Raw genomic sequence first — 22604 nt, 5'->3', positions numbered from 1 at the left:
CGTGCGGCTCTCCTGACTCGGAGCCGACGTACGGCTCTCCTGACCCCGAGCCGACGTGCGGCTCTCCTGACCCCGGGCCGGCGTGCGGCTCTCCTGACCCCGGGCCGGCGTGCGGCTCTCCTGACCCGGGCGGCGTGCGGCTCTCCTGACCCGGGCGGCGTGCGGCTCTCCTGACCCGGGCGGCGTGCGGCTCTCTCCTGACCCCGGGCGGCGTGCGGCTCTCCTGACCCGAGCGGCGTGCGGCTCTCCTGACCCGAGGCGGCGTGCGGCTCTCCTGACCCCGAGCCGACGTGCAGCCCTCCTGACCTCGAGCTGACGTGCAGGTCCTCTGTCCCTGGGCTGACGTACAGCTCTTTCCCTGCCTCCCAGCTGGCTAGCAGCCCCACAGAATCCCAGCTAGCTAGCAGCCCCCCTGACTCCAGGCCAGCTAGCATCTCCCCTGACTCCAGGCCAGCTAGCGGCCTCTCCCCTGACTCCAGGCCAGCCAGCGGCCTCTCCCCTGACTCCAGGCCAGCCAGCGCCCTCTCCCCTGACTCCAGGCCTGCTAGCGGCCTCTCCCCTGACTCCAGGCCTGCTAGCGGCCTCTCCCCTGAGTCCCGGCCTGCTAGCGGCCTCTCCCCTGAGTCCCGGCCTGCTAGCGGCCTCTCCCCTGAGTCCCGGCCTGCTAGCGGCCTCTTCCCAGCCTCCCGGCCTGCTAGCGGCCTCTCCCCTGACTCCAGGCCTGCTAGCGGCCTCTCCCCTGAGTCCCGGCCTGCTAGCGGCCTCTCCCCTGAGTCCCGGCCTGCTAGCGGCCTCTTCCCAGCCTCCCGGCCTGCTAGCGGCCTCTTCCCAGCCTCCCGGCCTGCTAGCGGCCTCTCCCCTGACTCCAGGCCTGCTAGCGGCCTCTCCCCTGAGTCCCGGCCTGCTAGCGGCCTCTCCCTGAGTCCGGCCTGCTAGCGGCCTCTCCCCTGAGTCCCGGCCTGCTAGCGGCCTCTCCCCTGACTCCCAGCCAGCTAGCGGCTCCCCTGACTCCAGGCTAGCTAGCAGTGCCCCCGAGTCCCAGCTACCTAGCAGTTTCCCCGAGTCCCAGCTACTAGCCAGCAGCTCTTCCGAGTCCCAGCTAGCCAGCAGCCTCTCTAGCGTCCCCGAGTCCTCTGGTGTCTCTAGTGTCCCCAAGCTGCCCAGCACCCCTGTGACTTTGCCGGCCTCTGGGTCCTTGCCGGCCTCTGGGACCACCTCTGGGACTTCGCCGGTCTCCGGCTCCCATGGGACCATCTCTGGGACTTCGCCGGCCTCTGGGACTTTGCCGGTCTCTGGCGCCCCAGAGACCGCCCCTAAGACTATGCCCACCTCTGTCACTGTGCCTGTCTCCATCCCTGTCTCTGTGCCTGTCTCCGTCCCTGTCTCCGTCCCTGTCTCCGTCCCTGTCTCCGTGCCTGTCTCCATCCCTGTCACTGTGCTCGTCTCCGTCCCTATCACCGTGCCCATCCTCGTCACCGTACCCATCCTTGTCCCCGTCACCGTGCCCGTCCTTGTCTCCGTCCCCTTCACTGTCTGTATCCCTATTACTTCCCCTGTGTCTGAGTCTGTCTCGTCTGAGTCTGCCCCTGTTCTGTCTGAGTCCGTCCCGTCTGAGTCCGTCCCGTCTGAGTCCGTCCCGTCTGAGTCTGTCCCGTCTGAGTCCGTCCCTGTTCTGTCCGAGCCTGTCTTGTCTGAGTCTGAGTCTGTCCCTGTTCGGTCTGTCCCTGTTCTGTCTGAGTCTGTCCCTGTTCTGTCTGAGTCTGTCCCTGTTCTGTCTGAGTCCGTCTTGTCTGAGTCCGTCTTGTCTGAGTCCGTCCCGTCTGAGTCCGTCCCGTCTGAGTCCGTCCCGTCTGAGTCTGTCCCGTCTGAGTCCGTCCCTGTTCTGTCCGAGCCTGTCTTGTCTGAGTCTGAGTCTGTCCCTGTTCTGTCTGAGTCTGTTCTGTCCGAGTCTGTCCCTGTCCTGCCCGGGTCTGTCTTGTCTGGTTCCGAGTCTGTCTTGTCTGAGTCCGAGTCTGTCCCTGTTCTGTCTGAGTCTGTTCTGTCCGAGTCTGTCCCTGTTCTATCCTAGTCTGTCTTGTCGAAGTCGGCACAGTTCTGTGTTCCCTGTGCCCCCAGTGTCCTCTGTGTTCCCTGTGCCCCCAGTGTCCTCTGTGTTCCCTGTGCCCCCAGTGTCCTCTGTGTGCTCTGTGCCCCCAGTGCTCTGTGTTCTCTGTGCCCCCAGTGCTCTGTGCCCCCAGTGCTCTGTGTTGTCTGTGCCCCCAGTGCTCTGTGTTGTCTGTGCCCCCAGTGTTCTGTGTTTTCTGTGCCCCCAGTGTTCTGTGTTTTCTGTGCCCCCAGTGTTCTGTGTTTTCTGTGCCCCCAGTGCTCTGTGTTCTCTGTGCCCCCAGTGCTCTGTGCCCCCAGTGCTCTGTGTTCTCTGTGCCCCCAGTGCTCTGTGTTCTCTGTGCCCCCAGTGCTCTGTGCCCCCAGTGCTCTGTGTTCTCTGTGCCCCCAGTGCTCTGTGTTCTCTGTGCCCCAGTGCTCTGTGTTGTCTGTGCCCCCAGTGCTCTGTGTTGTCTGTGCCTCCAGTGTTCTGTGTTTTCTGTGCCCCCAGTGCTCTGTGTTCTCTGTGCCCCCAGTGCTCTGTGCCCCAGTGCTCTGTGTTCTCTGTGCCCCCAGTGCTCTGTGTTCTCTGTGCCCCCAGTGCTCTGTGCCCCCAGTGCTCTGTGTTCTCTGTGCCCCCAGTGCTCTGTGCCCCCAGTGCTCTGTGTTCTCTGTGCCCCCAGTGCTCTGTGCTCTCTATGCCCTCCAGTGCTCTGTGTTCCCGTGCCCCCGGGGCTCTCTGTGTTCCCCGTAACCCCAGGGCTCTCCCTCTGTTCCCTGTGCCCTCGGGCCCCTCTGTTCCCTGTGCCCCGGGCCCCTCGGCCCCTCTGTTCCCTGTGCCCCGGGCCCCTCTGTTCCCTCTGTTCCCTGTGCCTCCGGGCCCCTCTGTTCCCTGTGCCCCGGGCTCCTCTGTTCCTGGTGCCCCAGTGACTGTTTCCCCCTCCTGTCTTCCCTCGCTGCCCTCCCTGGGCCGTTCTTTGTTTTAGGGTCGTCTGGGATCCGACCCTTGAGGGGGGGGTTCTGTTGTGGTTTCTGTATTTTGCCTTGTGTTTTGTTCTGTTGTGGTTTCTGTATTTTGCCTTGTGTTTTGTGCCGTTTCTGTTGCTTCGTAGTTTTCTGTATATTTCCTGTTCTTGTTGTTCTCCCTTGTGTTTAGTGTTGTCAAGTTTCTGTGTTTAGTTGATTTCATGTTTCCCGGTTTATGTTCTGCTTCCTGTTTTATTTTGATAGTCTGGTCTTCTGTCTTGTCATGTCTAGCTTTGCTTTCTGTTCCCACCTTTGTTGATTGTCTTGCCCTGCCCTGATGTGCTTCACCTGTTGTCTCACCTGTTTATGAATTGCCTGTCACCTCATGTATTTAGCCTCTGTGTTCCCCTTGTCTCTTGTCAGATCGTCTTGTGTGCTCGCCCATGTCTGTTGTTTGTTCCCTAGTGTGTTCTGTTCGCTCCTGCCTTCAGTGTTTTATTTTGTATGTTTCCAGTCGTTGTACTGCCGCCCTTTGTTGTAATAAATACCTCAGTTTGACCGCCTCCTGCCTGCCTGCCTCCTCTCTGCATTTGGGTCCGAATTCCCGCTCCCTCGTCACATTTCCTACAGAGAAATTGCGAAGAAAGTCAAGGTGTCAGTGAGTACAGTATTCTTCACCATCAAAAGGCACTTAGAAACTGGGGGAAACTGACAGGAAGAGGTCTGGCAGACCCAAAGCCACAACAGAATCAGAAGACAAGTTTCTGAGAGTCAACAGCTTGCGTGATAGGCGGCTCACAGGACAACAGCTTCAAGCACAGCTTAATAGTGGTCGTAATAAGAAGTCTCAGTTTCAACTGGAAAGAGAAGACTTGGAGCTGCAGGTTTGATAGGTCCAGTTGCAGCAAGAAAGCCATTGCTAAGACGTCAGAATAAGAAAAAAAGGCTTGCCTGGGCCGAGAAACATCGTCAATGGACTACTGAAGACTGGAAGAAGGTGTTATGGACTGATGAATCAAAATTTCAATCAAAAACAGTCCCCATACTTAAACCCCATTGAGCTGGTTTGGGATGAACTGGACAGAAAAGTGAAAGCAAAGCAACCTACAAGTGCCCCACATTTGGGAGTTGGGAAGAACTTTCTGAAGAATATTTGATTTCCATTGTAGAAAGAATGTCACGAGCGTGTTCTTGAGTGTGGCTACTTTGATGAGTCAAAAATTTAGAATACATTTTGGTTTATAAATTGATTCCATGATTTCTTTTTTAACTTAAATTGTTCATTTGTTCTATTCTTTCATTTCAGAGTACAATAAGACATTGAACTGCATGAATTTCAATAAAAACCTGGAAAAATTGGGGTGTTCTAAAACCTTTGACCGGTAGTGTATATTTATATATATATATATTTTTTTTTTTTTTTTTTTTTTTTGATGTTTAGAAAAACCCAAACATATCCCCCGATGGAGTCCAGACCCCCAATGGAGTGGCGACTAAAAACCCTGAAGCCTGGACGAAAAAGCCAACAGGGAGCCGCCAGCCGGAAGAAGACCGAGAACACCGTGCTCGAAGATGCCTGGAGGTGGAAGGGGAGGAGGCGGGTCGCACTCTTGTCTGAAAAGACAACTGACAGAAGCAGGGGAGAGAACAGATTTAAAACATGGTTGTCATGCTGTGATTGGCTTGAACATACGTGCCCGATTCTGATTGGTTTACATGAACGTAATTCCCAAAAACCAGCTGATCAGTTTAAGAGAAGAGTGTTAATGTTAATGAAGTCTCCCTGACAGAATTTACGCTGAGTTACATTAGTGTTATAGATAATACCTGGGAACTTACCAATAGTAGGCTGTTGTGAAACAATCTGATTATGATTGTTCTGGGGTTCGACTCTCATTATCTACTGGCTTGACCTCTGTGAATTGATTGTGGAAGCAATGGCAAGAACAACTTGATATTAAGCAGGGTTCAGTTCACAATGTTCTAAACACACAAGGATATACATAACAATCGCTCCATTCACTTAGATGATGTAAGAGTATACAGATAATAAAGAGATGGTGCAAGAAGAAATCTTTGGGAGAACTAAAACTGGAAAGGTTTCATGCCATGACTTTTCTCAGAAAATTTCATGGTAGTATTTGATTTTGAAACAGCTGACCCAAAAGTTCTACTCAAACCATTGCCAAATGCTTAACTATGTACTGTACCACCTGACAGAACTTTATATATTGTATAGGTCTTCAGCAAAGCCTGATAAGTTTTTCCCTTTTCCTATACATCATTTCTTTTGGTTTACACAGAAGTCGTTTCTCTGTAAATTTAAACTTTGCGTCAGAATGGATGAAAAGCAACCAGGTCATTTAAATTCTCTTCTCATTATAGTCTGGGAGGCACAGATAGAGAGGTCCAATTTACATTTAGATTGTTTCAGCAGAAGTAAATTAATCAACACTGCAACCTGGCCAACTCACTTGTTTAGAATACCCAAAAGAGTGACACAAATATATAAATTCACACTTAGGATACAAAATGTAGTGTGTATTTTTAAACAGATCAAGGGGCACCATCACTCAACCTCAATCTACTGAACTATAAACTCCACAATAAACCACCTTGTTTCAGTAACTGCGTTGCTTTAAAATATCATGACTACTTGTGTTGCCTTGTGAAAAGTATATATCTTTTTATTCATTACCTTTATGACTGTGTCAATGCTGACATTAGTTCAAAAAGAAAAGTTTTGAGGATTGATTTGAATTTCGTTAAATAACTGCATCTTTATTGCTTTCAGATGTAGTCTTTTGTTTTTCAAACAAATTATATAAACTTCTATTTAACTAGGTAGTTAGCTAGTTAGCTTGTCTGGTTGGGTGTTCACAACACAGAGCAGAAGTAAGATTTCATCATCATTATGGTAAAAAAGTTATTACATTACTATTAAACATTTTTAATGCATGGCAGCAGGGATGTACACAGACATTTTTTTTTTTTTTTTTTTTTTTTTTTTTTTGGGAGGGGGGGTGAAAAAAGGGCACTTCTCATAACACATAACTCATCTGAGTAACGTTTTCTCTCTTGTGTGCTTCTGCTACCTGGTTTCAACGATGCATCTAGCATTTTGCTATTCTTGGCTGGTTTCCTGGTTCCTTTTCTGAATCCTTTCTTTTTTTGGCATTGTGGTGCAGGCATGATTACAATTTATTGTTTAGGGAGGGAGGGAGGGAGGGAGGGAGGGCATCAGAACTCAACAGCGTCTAATCATTTGAATTTATTATTCAATAAATATATTTGTTTGACTCGGAAGCTGTGTGCAAACAGGAACATATATTATTTTTTAATTTTTTTAAATAAAAAAGAACACCATAAAAATGGCATATGCCATCATGGCAGGGATGCACCAATTCAAGATCTTCCCTGACACTGATTTCATGAAGACTTTACAACATGGAAGTGCCTTAGCCAATCAGAACGCAGGTCCGCAGCACCGTAGGCAGGCTAAACCACATACGGTTTCCGCCATACGACATACCCCCACTCCGACATTGACGTCCAATTGTCGGAGTGGCGGCACTTCCATTGTTTTCAAACGTCCCCCCACTCCGACAATTTTTGTTTCCATTAGGGTTAGGGTTAGGGTTAGGGAATAGCAGCATGTCGGAATAGCGGCATGTCTGAATAGAAGCATGTCGGACCATGTTACCATTTAAATATTTGTATCCGCATTTGAAAGTATTACTATTAGAAAAGATGGATTGAAACGGAAAAATTCAGTAAACAGTACTTGCGCAAAAATATGTTTATGTTTATTTGAGGTGGATTTTGCTTTTGTTGAAAACAAGTTGATGTGCTAAACGGGATAAAGAAACAGTTGCAAAATAAGTTCTGATGTAATTAAATTGTATTTATAGTATCAAATCATAACAAGAGTTATCTCAAGACACTTTACAGATAGAGTAGGTCTAGACCACCCTCTATAATTTACAAAGACCCAACAATTCCAGTAATTCCCCCAATAGCAAGCATTTAGTGCGACAGTGGCGAGGAAAAACTCCCTTTTAAGGAGAAACCTCAGGTGTTGAGGAAAACGTCCTTTTTTTTCAACTTTTTTAATTTACATTTTAACAATAACTGACATGCAACATAGGTCAAGGTGAAGAAAGCATGGTTAAAACAGTATGTTACTTCCCCTCAAATCCCCTACCCACCCGCAAACCAACCCAGTTCAGGTCCAAAACAGACGGGGACAAACAATACAGACCCATGTGGTTTTTAACCAGTGGGGTCAAGAAAGCCCTGTAAGCCAAAGTTTTTCCTAACCTGACTCCAGGTCTTGAGCGAGAGGGATACAATCGGGCATGTGCCCACAGATGTTGAAGGCAGAGGGATATCGCGCTGTCCACCTTGTCGAAAAAAGATTTAACGATAAAAGTACCGGGATGTGTTGGAAAAGATAAAGAAATGTGGGGAGAACAACCATCTTAATCCGGCCCACAAGAGAGAGCGGTAACACCGACCAGCGGTCAAAATCACTTTCAGTTTTTTCGACCAGAGGTTAGAAGTTTTTGCAGAACATTTCTGATACAGCCTTTGTAATAAAAACCCCTAAGTAGCAAAATCCGTCTTCTGCCCAATTAAATGACGATAAAGAGCATGGGAGCTGCATAGCCTGAGAATTTATCGGTAGGAGCTCGCTTTTATGATAGTTGAGCTTGTAGCCGGAATACACACCGAACCGTTCCAGAATGTTTAAAATCACAGGGAGCAAGGCGGCTGCGTTAGCAATGTACAGGAGCAAGTCATCCGCATACAATGAAACTTTATGAGTTGTGCCAGACCGTGTGATGCCTTTGAAACCTTCCTCCGATCAAAGCCAAACGGGCAGAGGTTCTATCGCGATGGCAAACATGAGTGGAGACAGGGGGCAGCCCTGCCTGGTACCTGAGAAAAGGGGAGACAACAATGTCATTAGTTTGAACTGAGGCCATCGGGGACGATTACAATAATCTGACCCAAAGGATAAAATTGTCGCCCAGGCCAAACCTCTCCATTGCCTCGTATAAGTACCCCCACTCGACCCTGTTGAAGGCCTTTTCGTTGTCGAGGGACGACACGGTTTCCGGGGTATCATTACTCAATGAGTGAATGGGTGTCCGGTAGGCGACAATGTTGAAATGCCTCATTGTACACATCTGTCAGAACTGGCGCGAGGAGAGCGGAAAATGTTTTGTAGTACTCTACAGTGAAGCCATCCTGCCCTGGGGATTTACTGCTCTGTAGCAAGTTAATGGCTCCTAGAACCTCAGCAGTGGTTATAAGACCACCCAAGTCATTCACAGATTCAACGTCTATTTGGGGGAAGTTTATATCATTAAGCATGTAATCTGCAATAGGAGGGCAGTCAGAGGTATACAGTTCAGCATATAATTTGGCAAATATTTCATAAATGTTGACAGCATCTATGTGGATCTCGCCTGAGTCAGCTCTGATGGCAGCAATTAACCATGAGGTTGCCTTGGCTCTGGCCTGATGAGCCAGAAGCTTCCCAGCTTTATCCCCTGACTCAAAAAAGCGCTGTCTAGATTTGAGCAGACGAAGCTTGGATTATCAGTTTATCATCGATGTCCTTAATTTTCCGTAGTAAGTCAGCAATTTGGGACATTTCTGCTCTTTTTAAATAAGAAACAAAAGAGATAAGCTGTCCTCTGATATAGGCTTTAGAAGCCTTGTGACGGGGCGCATGGCTGCCGTCACGGTAGCAATACGCTACCTATTTGTATTACAAAGACTGAGTGAAGAGGTTGCCCATATGTTTGTTTGACGAGTTTATATGTTTGGTTTGTATATTGGTTTTATATCATTTGTCAAATTGCCCGTATTAATCCCGCAGTTTTGTGCACAATTTCTAACATCTAATACTGCGGTGATTTGTTATCTAGGCCTAGTTATATTCATCTATACATCATTTGTTTACAACCGTACAGTTTGTCACAAACATCACCTGTTATAAGAACCACCACAACACTTAAGGCTTTGTTAACTAATGTTCGTATATTGAGTGTAAAAGTATAGAGCTTAAAATGGTTTGTGTTTACCATGTGCTCTTTGTTATGTAAAGTTTGCTGCTATCCTTGAGTTTAAATGAGTCTGTTACTTCCGGGGTAACAGGAAGTTGACCTGTATTTTAAGTATTATATTGAGGCTTGAGGCCCACGTTGTACAGCTCTTTCATTACGTCTCTGTCACGTCACGTTGCTCGATTATTTTGGGAGAGTAATCATCAAAGATGTGGATCTGAAGTCTTAGACTTCCAGTGAGGACTGGAAGTCTAAGACTGTAAGACCTTGCCTTCACAGGTGCGTGTCTAAAAAAGTGTATGCTAGCCTATGGCCCTATTATCACGAACACAGTGACCAATTTTAAACAGGTGGAGGAGCAACTACGCTACACCAATAAGTGGCATTTGAACACCCCAACTTGGCACATACATACACTTAATGTCTGGTAACAAACCTTCTTTTGTAACCAGTGGAGTGACAGAGGTATTTATACTTTAGACCAGCTATATGAAGGTTGATTCTCCTGTGAGAGGATTAGTGTCCAGGATTTATGCTAAACTGATGCAAGTATCCGTAGGAGAACTCCCAACAGTAAAGAAATGAGAGTGAGAGCTGAGCTCGGAGGGGAACATTATTAATTGCGAGACAGTTTGGGACAATATTTCACACTGTTCCCAAAACCCAAATCACCAGCAGATCCACTTCAACATATGTCATAGGACATATTGGACACCTCAGAAGAGATACGTGCGATTAGCTCGCTCCAGCTCCGGGGCTGAATCCAGTATATGTTCGCCAAGACCTCAACTAGAAGTTGAGAAAAAAAAACTGTCGGCTGAGCACCTTCAATGTTCTTGGGGAGGCCAACTATCCTTATGTTGTTTCGGTTATGTTTCGGTTATATTGTTTATTTTTGTTGAATTCAGTCAAGAGTGAGGCCTTGTGCTCGGCTAGCATAGCCGTTAGCTTGGCTATCGCGGCACTCAACATCGAGTCACCGCTTTTCTGGTCCTCTTTCTTTGACTTGTTGGACATCCTCTCGACATGGCGAAATGCTGCCGAATATAGTTAGGTATAAGTGGTTAGTAGCAGTGCTTTGGCTGGACTGTAAAGAAGGTTAGAGATGAAAAAGATGGGAGCGAGGGAAAATGTGCCTACTCCATTGTGCTGATCACCAGAAGTCTGTGATTTGAAAACTTCCTTTTAGGGGAGAAACCTCGACAAATGGTAGTTGTAGTAGTTTGTGGCGTAGCAGGGCACTGCAGGGCGTTACAGGGCATAGCAGGACGCAGCAGGGCACTGCAGAGCGTAGCAGGGTGTAGTAGGGCATAGCCGGGCACGGAGCAGGACCATGGCGACAGCTTCAACCTAACCTGACTCCGCGAGATGGATTGCTTTGCATTTGCTCGGCATATCCATCTGGGAACTTTCCGTTGGAGAATTTTTGGGAAGGGGCGGAATACTGGTTATTTGATTGGATGAACCTATGTTGGTGATAGATGGGCCAAATCAACCAATCAGATCCACGAAGCGTATGAAAATACAACCACAAGCCCGCCCCTGCTTCTGCAGGCAAAGCATAGCTCGTAAGCTCAGCATGCAAGCAACATGTCGGTAAAGGATATTTGCCGTTTGTGTAACGAGAATTTAGGAATAAAAGGCACCATTTCAGCTTCCCGGACCATATTCCAAAAGAAGGATCCAAGAGAAAAAAAGCATTAGCGAGCGGCTAACAGAATTAGGGCTACCGCTGGCTGATAATACTGGTTAGCTGATTGGATAAACCATCGGTCTATCACCACCTAACCCACCTCAAAACCAACGCTGATTGGCCCGGTCGTTTGGCTAACGGCTCCAAATTTTCTCTGCCTCAAGATGCCAGACTGATCTGCGAGTGGAAAACTGGAGCTCGCGAGATCAGGACGGTCTCACGAGGCTAGCTGCAACCATGATTTAGGTGCAACATGTTTTTAGCCATTAATGCAGACTATGAAGACAGCTGAAATGTTCAGGGCTTATTGAAAGATTTGGTATGGGGCCGGGGAAAAAGGCAGGTTTTGCCCATGCTCTGTACTGCAGGGCTGAGGAGGTTAGTAGTAGGCCTGGCAAAACTCAATTCTTTTTAAGGATTTGGGTTATTCTCACTAAATTGATCCGGCTTGTGCGAGTCACTTGAGTCAGTACTGCTAAATCGCCAAGGAAACTCAGTCGTAGCCCATTGTCTCTAACCACTTACGTAGTAGAAAGTTCTGTGGATTCACTTGGTGCAGACTCACTATTTCAGATCTAATATATAGGCTTTCAATGTAGACATAGAAACAGGAACGGAGAAATGCCCGGAGTAAATAAATATATATATTTTTTTAATCGATTAACCTAATGAAATAATGGCTTTTGTTGTGGTTAGCTTTTCAACCTGACCAAAGCAGAAACTATACTTGCTCGTCAGCTACAGATCCACTCATGACAACGTAGCCGGCTGATTCGACTGACTCAAGGACTCAAGAGCTCATGAGTCCCATGGTCTACCGAGGTTGCAATGTTTCCGGCTCTGCAGGAAGTTCCTAATCTCGGACTGTCTCTCTGCTCACTCAGTCGCTTGAGTTGACTTGTGGAGTTGTTGTTGCCTACGAAATTATAAGTTATAAAGCTTGATGGCTAGGACTAGTAGTAGCTAACGTTGCAAGAGGTTTGTGTGTGGCGCTGTTATCATTTTAGATTGAATTGTAGTAGGACTCAACTGATCTGAGTTAATGATACTAGAGACTCATGAGTTAATTTAAAGACACAGGTAAAATATCCGAGTGAGTCACGACTCAAACATGTTTAGTCGGTAGGAACACTTATGGGTAGTATGTGGTTGGGGCAGTCAAGTTATAGGGAAAGTAGGAAATGTCAGAAGGTGAGGATGGATGGAAAATGGCAACAAAGGGGCCTGAGGAATAGGAATTATGGCTGGAGAGGAGGGACAGAAAGACAGATTGTGACACTTATTTGTAAGATGCTTACATTAACTATTACATAAATAGTGTAGAAGTTGACATTTTTGACCTGGTGGTAGCACTAAAGAAAAGGTGATCAAAACATAAGGATGATAAGGATGATGACAAGGATCCATGAATATTCACAGCCAATTTGTGATTATTTATATACAGCAAGTACAAAATAAAAGCCTCTATCTTTCTTTTTAACACTGTGGAACGATGTGACAGTTATCGAGGCATAGTATCGCTTTTTCTTTTAAAGCCAACCCCCCTTCTTCCCCCCGATAACCCTCGCCCTCTAAGCCCTCTTTTGCTGTACAGCCGTTACAGATACTGTCAGCGGGGCGGATGGTTAAGTCTATATTAGAGGAGTTGTTTCCAATACTTCCCTATATTTAATACTGTAGGTATTAAAACATTATAGGTTCAAATATTATAAATATTGTATTATAACTATTAATAGGTTCAAAGGAATTAATTGAAATACTTCCCTATGGTTCTTAGAATATTTTTAAAGAGACACACACACCCCCGCACTGGCGGGTTCTCGCTACAGTGGAAACCCGATGACGAGACAAGAGGCTTTTGATTGACAACCTAGATGTCCCCCATATGTGAAATACACAGCACACAGAAGATCTTTATAACCAAACAATTACAATTGATTACTCACACTCGGACAACTGCCTCTGCCGTGGTCACAGAGGTTTCCGCTCAGCTGGAGGATCAAAGGTCTGCTGGTCAGGTCGGTCCCCGGGCCGGCTGCAAACCGCACGGTTAAAGAGGAGGCCACCACTTCCACTTTTGGGGGGTCCCCGCTCACGCGGGCAAGTGGCAAAAAGAAGAAAAAAGGAAAGAAAGTCTTCTAAAAGAGCAAAAAAAGACTCACAAGGTTTTTTGGGTCACCTTGCTCAAGACGAACACAGGTGGTTTTATTATTTTTTTTTTTTTTAAAGCAAAAAGTTAACAAGCAAACAAAATAAATGGAAAAATGAACAGAGTTCAATTACTAAAAAAATGCTCTAAGACACAGGAGGTCCCTACTCGTAGAGTCTTGGTCAAAAGAGCAGAAAACGAACCCAAGGGAGAGAGAGCGCTTTTTGGCAAAGCACCCATTTTTATATGTACATTTCTTGGGGTTCAACCCCCCATCACAGCGAGGTGTGTTTTATCGCATTTGTTTCACCTTACATGGTAATACAGTCTTAAAGCAAGCATCAGGTTGGATATACGTAAAAACCATCTCATATGACGATATTTCCTTTATACATATGCATGTTGCTATCTAACATAGAATCTAACGGCTCAGTTCGACTGCCTTGATCAATAGGTCAGAGCAGTAACCTTTTACACTCCTGTATGCACCCAGAGCCTAACCCCCCAAGTGCATGTATACAAGGCCCCAACAGCACTTCCTCTTTCCAGTTGTGCAGGTTCAGACAGACAGTTACACAAAGCAACTTATGCATCTGAAGCCTCTTGCAGACAGTTCCTCTTCACGACTTCAGGGTCAAATAGGCAGCTTCACACCGCAACTCACACTAAAATGCCTCTAAGCATGTTTATAGTAATATCAGTAACACAAAAACTTAGCATGATTATATTTCTAAAGGCACATTAGCACTCATAAACCAAAATCAAAGGCAGTATTATAGTCTCAAGAGCAGAAATATATTTTAGCTGTTTTTGGGTTAACTCATGTCAAAAGCAGAAGCACAGTCTCCACTGTTCTTGAGCTGATATATTTCAAAAGCAGAAGTATAGTTTTAGCTGTCTTTTGGATTAATACAAATACATTTCAAAAAGCAAAAATATTTCAAAAAGCAGGAATATAATTTGTAATTGTTTTTTGGATTTTCACATACTCTCGTTCAACAACACACAGGTCCTTTAGAAAAGTGACAAAAGTGTTTTGAGTATTGTAAAGTGTTAGAGTATTGTTATATATGGTGGCTTTTTGTAGGACAAAAGAACCAAGTGTGGTCTTTATTTAGAGTAGAGATAATCAGCCTGCTGAGGCTCAGCAGAGCTGCTGATAAAACTCACTCCACTGGGGACAAATACACACACAACACCCAGGGAGTCTGGAGGATGAGCTCTGTTCTGTGTAGTTATTCATTCAAACTTCTAACGCTGATTTCTGCTCTGCTGCGACACAATATATAGAATCTACTGTATATTCTCCCTGCTGCTAAACACCTTAGCTGTGAAAGCTATGCCCATCTTCAACCTCGTACAACAAGGGCTTCCCTTCCTCCCAAATACACCTGTTTAGGTAGACCAAATAAAGTGGCAAGAAAGCATATACAGAACATGTGTATCTGTATGTTGTCAAAGTGACAAAAGACTACCAACACAACAGTGGCAGAAGTAAAATTAGCCTCATTAATAAACAAATAAATTTGGTTCCAACTATTTTGTTTCAGGATGAAGTCAAGTAGAGTGGAGGTCATCAGTGAGAGCATGTTCACCTGGCCAGCTGGGCCGGGAAGTCTTTAATAACGACTTACCAGTGTAAAAGGTTTGGCTCTTGGTCATAACGACTCTTTATGACCAACAGCCAAACTTTTCCTTGCGACTGAATAGTCCCACTGAAAATGGTTGATAGTGGGTTTACATGCACAGTCTTACCCCGGTTAAGTAAATAACCTGGTTATGCCAGTTTTCCCCGTGAGCTGGGAAGAATGATGGGTATATCTAACTCTAATACAGTTGGTGGCACTCTGCCAATGTACAACTGGTTGTATCAAGGCTTTTTCTTCTGGTTGACCTTTGTCAAAATCACAACAGCTTGGAAAGTGTGGAGAACATGGATGACTTTTCAGCGCAATACATTTCGTACATTCTCTATGCCTTACTTATCTTGTGTTTTTACTGTTGTTTTTTGTGCCGTTGCTTCCAGTTGCTCTCTTCTATTCCCAGGTCAAAAATCACTGCACCTGAGTGGGGATGGGCAGTTATAACCTACAAGCATGCACAGACGCGTAACCCGAGTTTACCATGGTTAAGGTATTTACATGCACGTATACCCTGGACACTAAAGAAGTTTTTCCCATACATAGGTTCTATTTTGGCACACTGCCCAGGTAGATAAAACCCAAATAAAAACAGTCATTTTTTACAGAGCACACAGATCAGTGGCCTCCAGCTCTTCCACCGTGAAGTCTTGTGCTGCATGCATGACAGCGTCAACAGAGGCTATCATTAGTAGTAGCATGCTGCTGGTGGTCTTGCCGTGGGATTAACTGTAATGATAAACCGTTGAAGCAACAAAAGCTCCATGAAAAGCTCCCCGAATGTCATTTTTTAGAGTCTGGTTGTTCACCCTCTTCCCAGCAGTCTCCTACACTCCAAGGGTAACGGTTTTTTTTTTCAACCTGGACCTTATTTTCCTAGGTTTTTGTGTCTAAGTGACTGATGGGAACAACAATCTTTGACATTGGTCAGTATTAAGCAAGATCGCTGCAGTCGGCAGCGGCGAAACAAGTTACAATGTAAGTGGGACAGTTGTCCAGCTTGTATTTACCTTCACAAAAGTGCTTGTTTTGCCGCTGACAGATTCAGATTAATATTCTACAATAGGTGTCTGACAACATTATGGAAAGGGTCCCATCAGAGATAGACCTTTAAAACATTTTTGAGACCTTTCTGTTTTTTACCAGAAACCAGGGTGACCAGATGAGAATGGGTAAAATTCGGGATGAGACGGAGGGGGTGCAACATCCAATCCAATCACTCCTTCTCGTGGCTGCCTGCACGTGCACTTTCCCTGGCCTCATGGCTGCAACTTGCGTTCTCTTCATCTACTCTATGACATAAAAAGGGGACAAGAAGGTTGTATTTTCTTTGTGCATATAAAATAACAGAAACAACAAAAGTTTAAATGCACTAAAGCTATACAATACCTCCTAAGATTGGGTTAAGTTGGAGGCACGGCGCTGGCATATTTCGCGGAGGATTTCACTGCTGCCAGCACTCTCGGCTTTCCCATGATGTTCTGCACAGCTCATTTGTAAATTAATTTTTATTTTAATTTTGCTGCGGACCAGGTTAAATGAGCATCTGTTTCTCATCAGACCATGCACCTTTCATGATGGAAAACACCCGCTCTGAGTAAGCGTTGCTCACGGGGATGCTCAGGACGAAGGACAGCAGTTTGGCATACTGAGGGAACGCAGACTTGCTCTTCAGCGCTTGGGCCCAAAGCTCACCTACAGGGTGACTGTGTGTCGCCAGATTTGGCAAGACATCTTTCAGAGCACAATTCAGAGCTCATCCATGTCGAGATCCTCATCCATCTGAAAGGCAGATATAGCTGTGGTCAATTGCCGGTAGCTGATGACTTGTTTTTCCTTGAGGTTGAAACACTGGATGTTGAACAGGTGCCCAGTTTTGGAGAAGTTGGACCATTTCTCAAGGTATTGCTCCACGGTATTATAGAAGCTGATGAATTCTCCATGGAGCATTTCAACCCTCAGAGTAACAGAGGAGGCGAAGACATGGTCAACTTTTGCTCCGAAGAAAGCATCTTTTTGCGCTGCTGGAGTTTGGTTTGGAGGCCTTTCATCAGTGCATACACTTCAACTGAGGTAAGACTGTCACTCTCAAGACTCAGCACAGCACCAGAGAAAATCTTTAGAATATTTTGCAAGAAGAAGAGAGTGGCCTCCAGCTCGCTGCATTTGTTTTCCTCTCTATGCTCGTTACCCCGGAGCGCATCCCAGATGACACGGGGGCACTTTTCGCCTCCCAGCAACAAGAAGTAGCTCTGCACAGCTGGCCAGGTGTTGATAAGTCTGTCAATTGCAGGGAGTAGGCTCATCCAGCATGTCGGGACATGGCGCAACAAGGTAAGGTACTCCATGTCAGCAAATTCAAACATTTCTTTGAGGGTGGCAACTCTCTTGGCAGAACAGCTGACATGATTGAATGATTTAATCACTATAGACTCGACATCTGTTTTCAGTACATTGCTGGCACGTTTTACTGCATTATGTATTACGTGAGCTGGGCAGTTTTCAGGCAGGATCTTGCTTTTGTGTTGTTTTAGATTTTGATAAATGGAGTGTTTTCTGCCGTAATTCACAGCTGCACTGTCAGCTGAGAAGGCCGAGACATTATAGATGCTGAGTTTGTGTTCCGCTATCTTCTGCAGTAAGGTTGCTGTGACAGCATCTGCGCTCTCGGCTGCCTGTTTAAAGAAATCCAGAATCCTGTTTTGGATGCCTTGTTCAGGGTTCCAGAATCTTCATTCACAGAGATGGGGAATGTTTTCACATTGCCTTTATTAGAGGCATCAGTTGCAATGGAAAAATCCATGTCTTTTGACTCAAGGCTCTGGGAGAAGTCAGACAAGAGAGGTGCCAGTATGTTTGTGACAAGTGCTTCTGCTTTTGTGCGACCGCAGCAGATGTGTTTAGCTATAGCCAAGTCATAGTACAGTTTGGGCGTTAACTTCATAGCACAGTCAAGCGATCTGTATGACTGTTGGTGGGTCACACAGTGGAACACAGATGTCAGCTCAGCAGCAGCTATTTTATTATACATGTAGTCATCCTCCCGCTTAAAGAACGATGAGACCAAAGTGTTGGTCTGTACAGTTGTGCTGTTAGTTATATGTAGTTTGCTGCTAGCATGCAGCCTGACGTCGGACTCCCACCCCACCGTGTGAAATACCAAACTCCTTCCTACATACATTGCAAAACGCTATGTTTGCATTGCGTAAAACTGCAGTAATCCAGGGGTATTTCACTACCCAGTCCTCCCGGTACCTGCAGAGACTTTTTTGCTTTTTAGCTACGTGTTGATCTTGATCGGGTCCCAGGACACCTGAGCCTCCATTTCAAAAGTGAATGAATTAAAATTTGCGCCTATAGCTGCCTACTGTTGCAACTTGCAGCCAATGAGCAGCTGACGGGAGCTGGCTGCAGGACGACTCAATCACCATGAACAGTTGTTAATGTTCTATCAGACTATAACTACTCGAGAGTCAAAAAAAAAAAATACTCGAGAGTCTGCTTTTGAGACTTTGCTCTAATTTTCGGGACAATTAGGACAGGATTCGGGATTTGGGACAACTGCTTGGATGTCGGGACTGTCCCGAATTTTTCGGGATGTCTGGTCACCCTACCAGAAACAGCTCTGAAGTTGCTAGCGCTAAACTCACTAGACTCCATAAAAAAAAACAATACTTTTAGCATGTATGGAGCCAACATATTTTCACATGTAAATCTGTAAACTATGTGTTTATTTCAAACAAAACTAGAGTTGTGATGGTTGGAAAAGTGGAAAGACTACCCAAAACGGCTTTTCATAGTTGTATTTTGTTTCTGTCGACTTTGAATAAAGTGTATTTTATGATGCTAAAATTACTGTTTATTTAAATGGCGTCTGGTGGTTTTAGCGAACGCAATGTTTTTGTGTTTAAAAAAAAATCTTACTCTTTAACAGAAAGGTCGACATCCTGAGAAATCCTTTCCATAATGTTGTCAGACACTTATTAATATTAATCTGAGCCTGTCAGTAGCAAAACGAGCACTTCTGTGAAGGTAAATACAAGCTGGACAATTGTCCTATCAACTTACATTGTAGCTTGTTTCGCCGCTCCCGACTGCAGCGATCTCGCTTAAATGTACACTGTGTAAGAATTTCTCCAATCTAGCGCCTCACTTTTTCAAATGCGTGTTGCAATTACGGTAGCCGTTATGTACCAAGAAGCTATGTCTTCCAATAGCACTTTATTGAGTTTTCTTTCGGGTGATGAGGTTCAGCATGAACTATGCTAATTAGTAGTGATACATTCTTTATTAGTTTATTTTTAGATATCCTCATCGGGTGATTCAACGGTAAGGAGAGGAAGAGGGAGAGTGAGAGGACGAGGACAGAGAGGCAGTGGATTGGTGGGAGCCTGGCGAGGAGGAGGAAGAGGAGAAGGAGAACGAGAGTCACAACCAGCCCATCTGAGCTTTCATTTTCTCAAAGGCAGAGCAGGATACCCAGGGCTCGGTTTACACCTATCACCATTTCTAGCCACTGGGGGACCATAGGCAGGCTGGGGGAACTCATATTAATGTTAAAAAACCTCATGAAACCTCATGGGACCTTTACCTGTAATTATGGACTTGAGTCCAAATAAAAAGAGATTTTTTAAAGTTGACTGTAAAAGTTTTAAACTACAACTCAGAGTTGTTTGAATTACATAAATCTGTTCAGATGAGATCTTAATGAGTGCAGCACGGACAGGTATAGTACAAAAATGTGTTTAGGATCCCCAAAACACGGATTATAACAAAAACATCACTGCTAAGTCTGTTAACCGAGGTATCAGAACTCCGATTTCAGATTCAGATTCAGATTCACTTTATTAGCCATTTGCAGTGTAACCTGCATTGGAAACAATTTGCAAGTAGCTCAAAGTGCAAAGTCAACACATCAGAGGACACAACATAAAAACAGACAAACAAAGCCACATGAAGCCTCAATATTAAAAATGCTCAATATAAAAACGCTGTACAATGAAATCCATACATAAATTTAAAGTGCCTAGTTTAAGATGCTTTGTTCAAAGCAATCACAGCTTGTGGAAAGAAACTGTGTAAATGGCGATCAGTAGAACATTTGGCAGAACGATACCTTCTCCCTGAGGGAAGCATCTCAAAGAAAGCCCCTGCTGGATGGCCTGAGGCATCGTTAGCCAGTTGCAAAGCTCGATTCAATAGTCTAGCTTTATATGTGAACTCCAAGAGCGGTAAAGTGCAGCCAATAATTCTGCTGGCTGAGCGAACCACTTTATTCAAAGCCTTCTTCTCTTTTTGAGTGAGATTACCAAACCACACAGTAATACAACTGGTTAGGACACTCTCAATTACACAATAGTAAAAATTCAATAAAATCGTAGTATTTTGAGTAAACTCTCGAAGCCTATGTAAAAAGAAAAGGCACTGTCTTGCTTTCTTAGCAATATTAGTCGTATTAGAGCTCCAATTCAAATCATGAGAAGAGTCACACCCAAAAATTTACATTTCTCAATAATCTGCACATCAGAATCATGAATAGTAATAGGCAACTGAATCCTATTGTGACAAAAATCAATAACAAGTTCACACGTTTTTGAAGTGTTCAAAAGCAAGTTGTTTTCTTTACTCCATTGAACAACATTCCCCACCTACTCCGATAATGAGATTCATCGTTTGAGCTGATCAGCCCAATGATAGTTGTATCATTGGCGTATTTGATTATGACATTATTATCATGAGATGCCGCGAGGTCATGAGTATACAATGTAAACAGCAGGGGGCTCAGAATACACCCCTGCGGTGAACCAGCGCTAACATACAGCTCATCTGAGATACAACCCTTGATTTTGACCCTTTGTGGTCGACAAGTCAAAAAATTTTAAATCCATTTACAAATGGCATCATCATGTCCAAGACATTTCAATTTATGAATGAACTTTGTTGGGACCATTGAGTTAATCTTGAGTCTATTTTTTCGCGGGAGTAAGGCTTTTACATGACGTTTCTGAAACAGGGGCATTGCCTTAACCCAAATATAAATGCACTGAGTGTGTTCTGTGGATTATCCAGAGAACTGTCATTTTTCCTTGCTTGAAAAACAATAAACTTAATTATAAATATATTATTTTGATCAAAACCTGGCCAATTAAAACCAAAAGTGTTTGCATGGCTTCATACCAAGAGATGTAAGTCACTTAGTACTTTTTTGTTGTTGCTGTTGTAATTAAGGGATGCACAGATCAGATACAAATATCAGATATCAGTACTGGCCGATACTGGCTCAAATAGCCTTATTGGGTACCTATGACAATTGGGCTGATTTATTCAATTACAATTGAATTATGATTTATAATTTTTATAATAAATAACAGTTCAGTATGTTGTATTTATTTGTTACATTTTGTTTCACAAAGTTAGGAAAGCAATGAAAAAAAAACTAGTGGCAACAAAGGCCAACTGTTGCCTTACATCGCCTGTGTCTGGGCCAAAAAGTTGCACTTCAAAACACTAAAGACTATAGCCAACTACTACGACTACAGCAAACTAGCATTTTTATTCTACTCCTTCTGTAACAGGAAATAACTCTGGTATTCATCATTCAAAAAGGGAACCTGGAAGACTGAACAAAAGCCCATATATCGGTCGGTCTTGGAATCAAAAAGTTGGATTAGTGCATCCCCAGTTGTTATTCAAGTACGCAAGCATGCATGCACGCACACACACACACACACACACACACACACACACACACACACATAGAGATTTACTCCTTGTAAGCAGCCGCAGCTTCGAGTCTACCCCCCTTTTCTGCATGTCATTAATTTACAGTTATTTGTCTATTTTATTTCATTAGTTAAACAAATAACCCTAGCTCCAAGCTCACTGTATCTTCCTTTACCTACAGTATAATACTGGCAAACTATACACAGCAAAAATTGCATATGTAAAAATCAAAGATGTTTTATGCAATTGTTGTGTTCCTAGGCTCAACAGTGCAATATCACCATAAAACATGGTCTCAAAACATTGTACAACAGGAAATTCAGTAAAAGTTAGGATTAAAATACAAAAAATACATTTAAAATCATTGTGGTATATATATATATATATATATATATATATATATATATATACATAAAAGTGAATTAAAAGTGGTACAAGGGTAGAAACAGAAGATAGAGGAAGTCATAATAATGGTCCATAATGTTTGGAAAAAATAAATGTTTTGAGTTTTGATTTAAAAGTGGTGATAGAGCTGGCTTCTCTGACATATAACGGAAGGTTATTCCAGAGGTATGGTGCTCGACTTTAAGACTGCATTTGTCATTGAGCAGGGTTCCGCTGGGTTTTAAAAAGTCTAAAATTTTAAAATAGAAAATGTTAGGCCTTAAAAAGTCTGAAATTCGCTTAAAGGAACTTATTGGGACTTTAGCTGATTCACCGTAACCCCCAGAGTTAGATAAGTCAATACATACCCTTCTCATCTCCATGCGTGCTGTAACGCTGTCTGACGGCTCCAGCATTAGCTTAGCCTAGCACAGATCCTGCAGGTGAATGGTTCCAGTAATCCTACTGCTCCAAATTGTGACAAAATAACACCAACATGTTCCTATTTACATGTTGTGATTTGTAGAGTCACAGCGTGTACAAAAAAACAACGTAACATGAGACACAGCCATCTTCTAACAGTAAACAAACCGGGAACTATATTCTCAGACAGGCTTGCTGCGAGCATATCACTCCGCCAAAGTACTATATTCTTCCGCCTAAGAATATAGTTCCTGGTTTGTTTAGGGATAGAAGGTGGCCTTGTCTCATGTTACGTTGTTTTTTTTACACGCTGTGACTCTACAAACCACAACATGTAAATAGGAACATGTTGGCGTTATTTTGTCACTTATTGGGAGCAGTAGGATTACTGGAACCATTCACCTGCATGTTCTGTGCTGGCCTGATGCCACTGGAGCCGTCAGACAGCTTTACAGCACGCACAGAGA

The sequence above is a fragment of the Perca flavescens genome, chromosome 22 (genome assembly GCF_004354835.1).
Source record: "Perca flavescens isolate YP-PL-M2 chromosome 22, PFLA_1.0, whole genome shotgun sequence".
NCBI lineage: Eukaryota > Metazoa > Chordata > Actinopteri > Perciformes > Percidae > Perca > Perca flavescens.
This window is presented reverse-complemented; position numbering follows the sequence as displayed.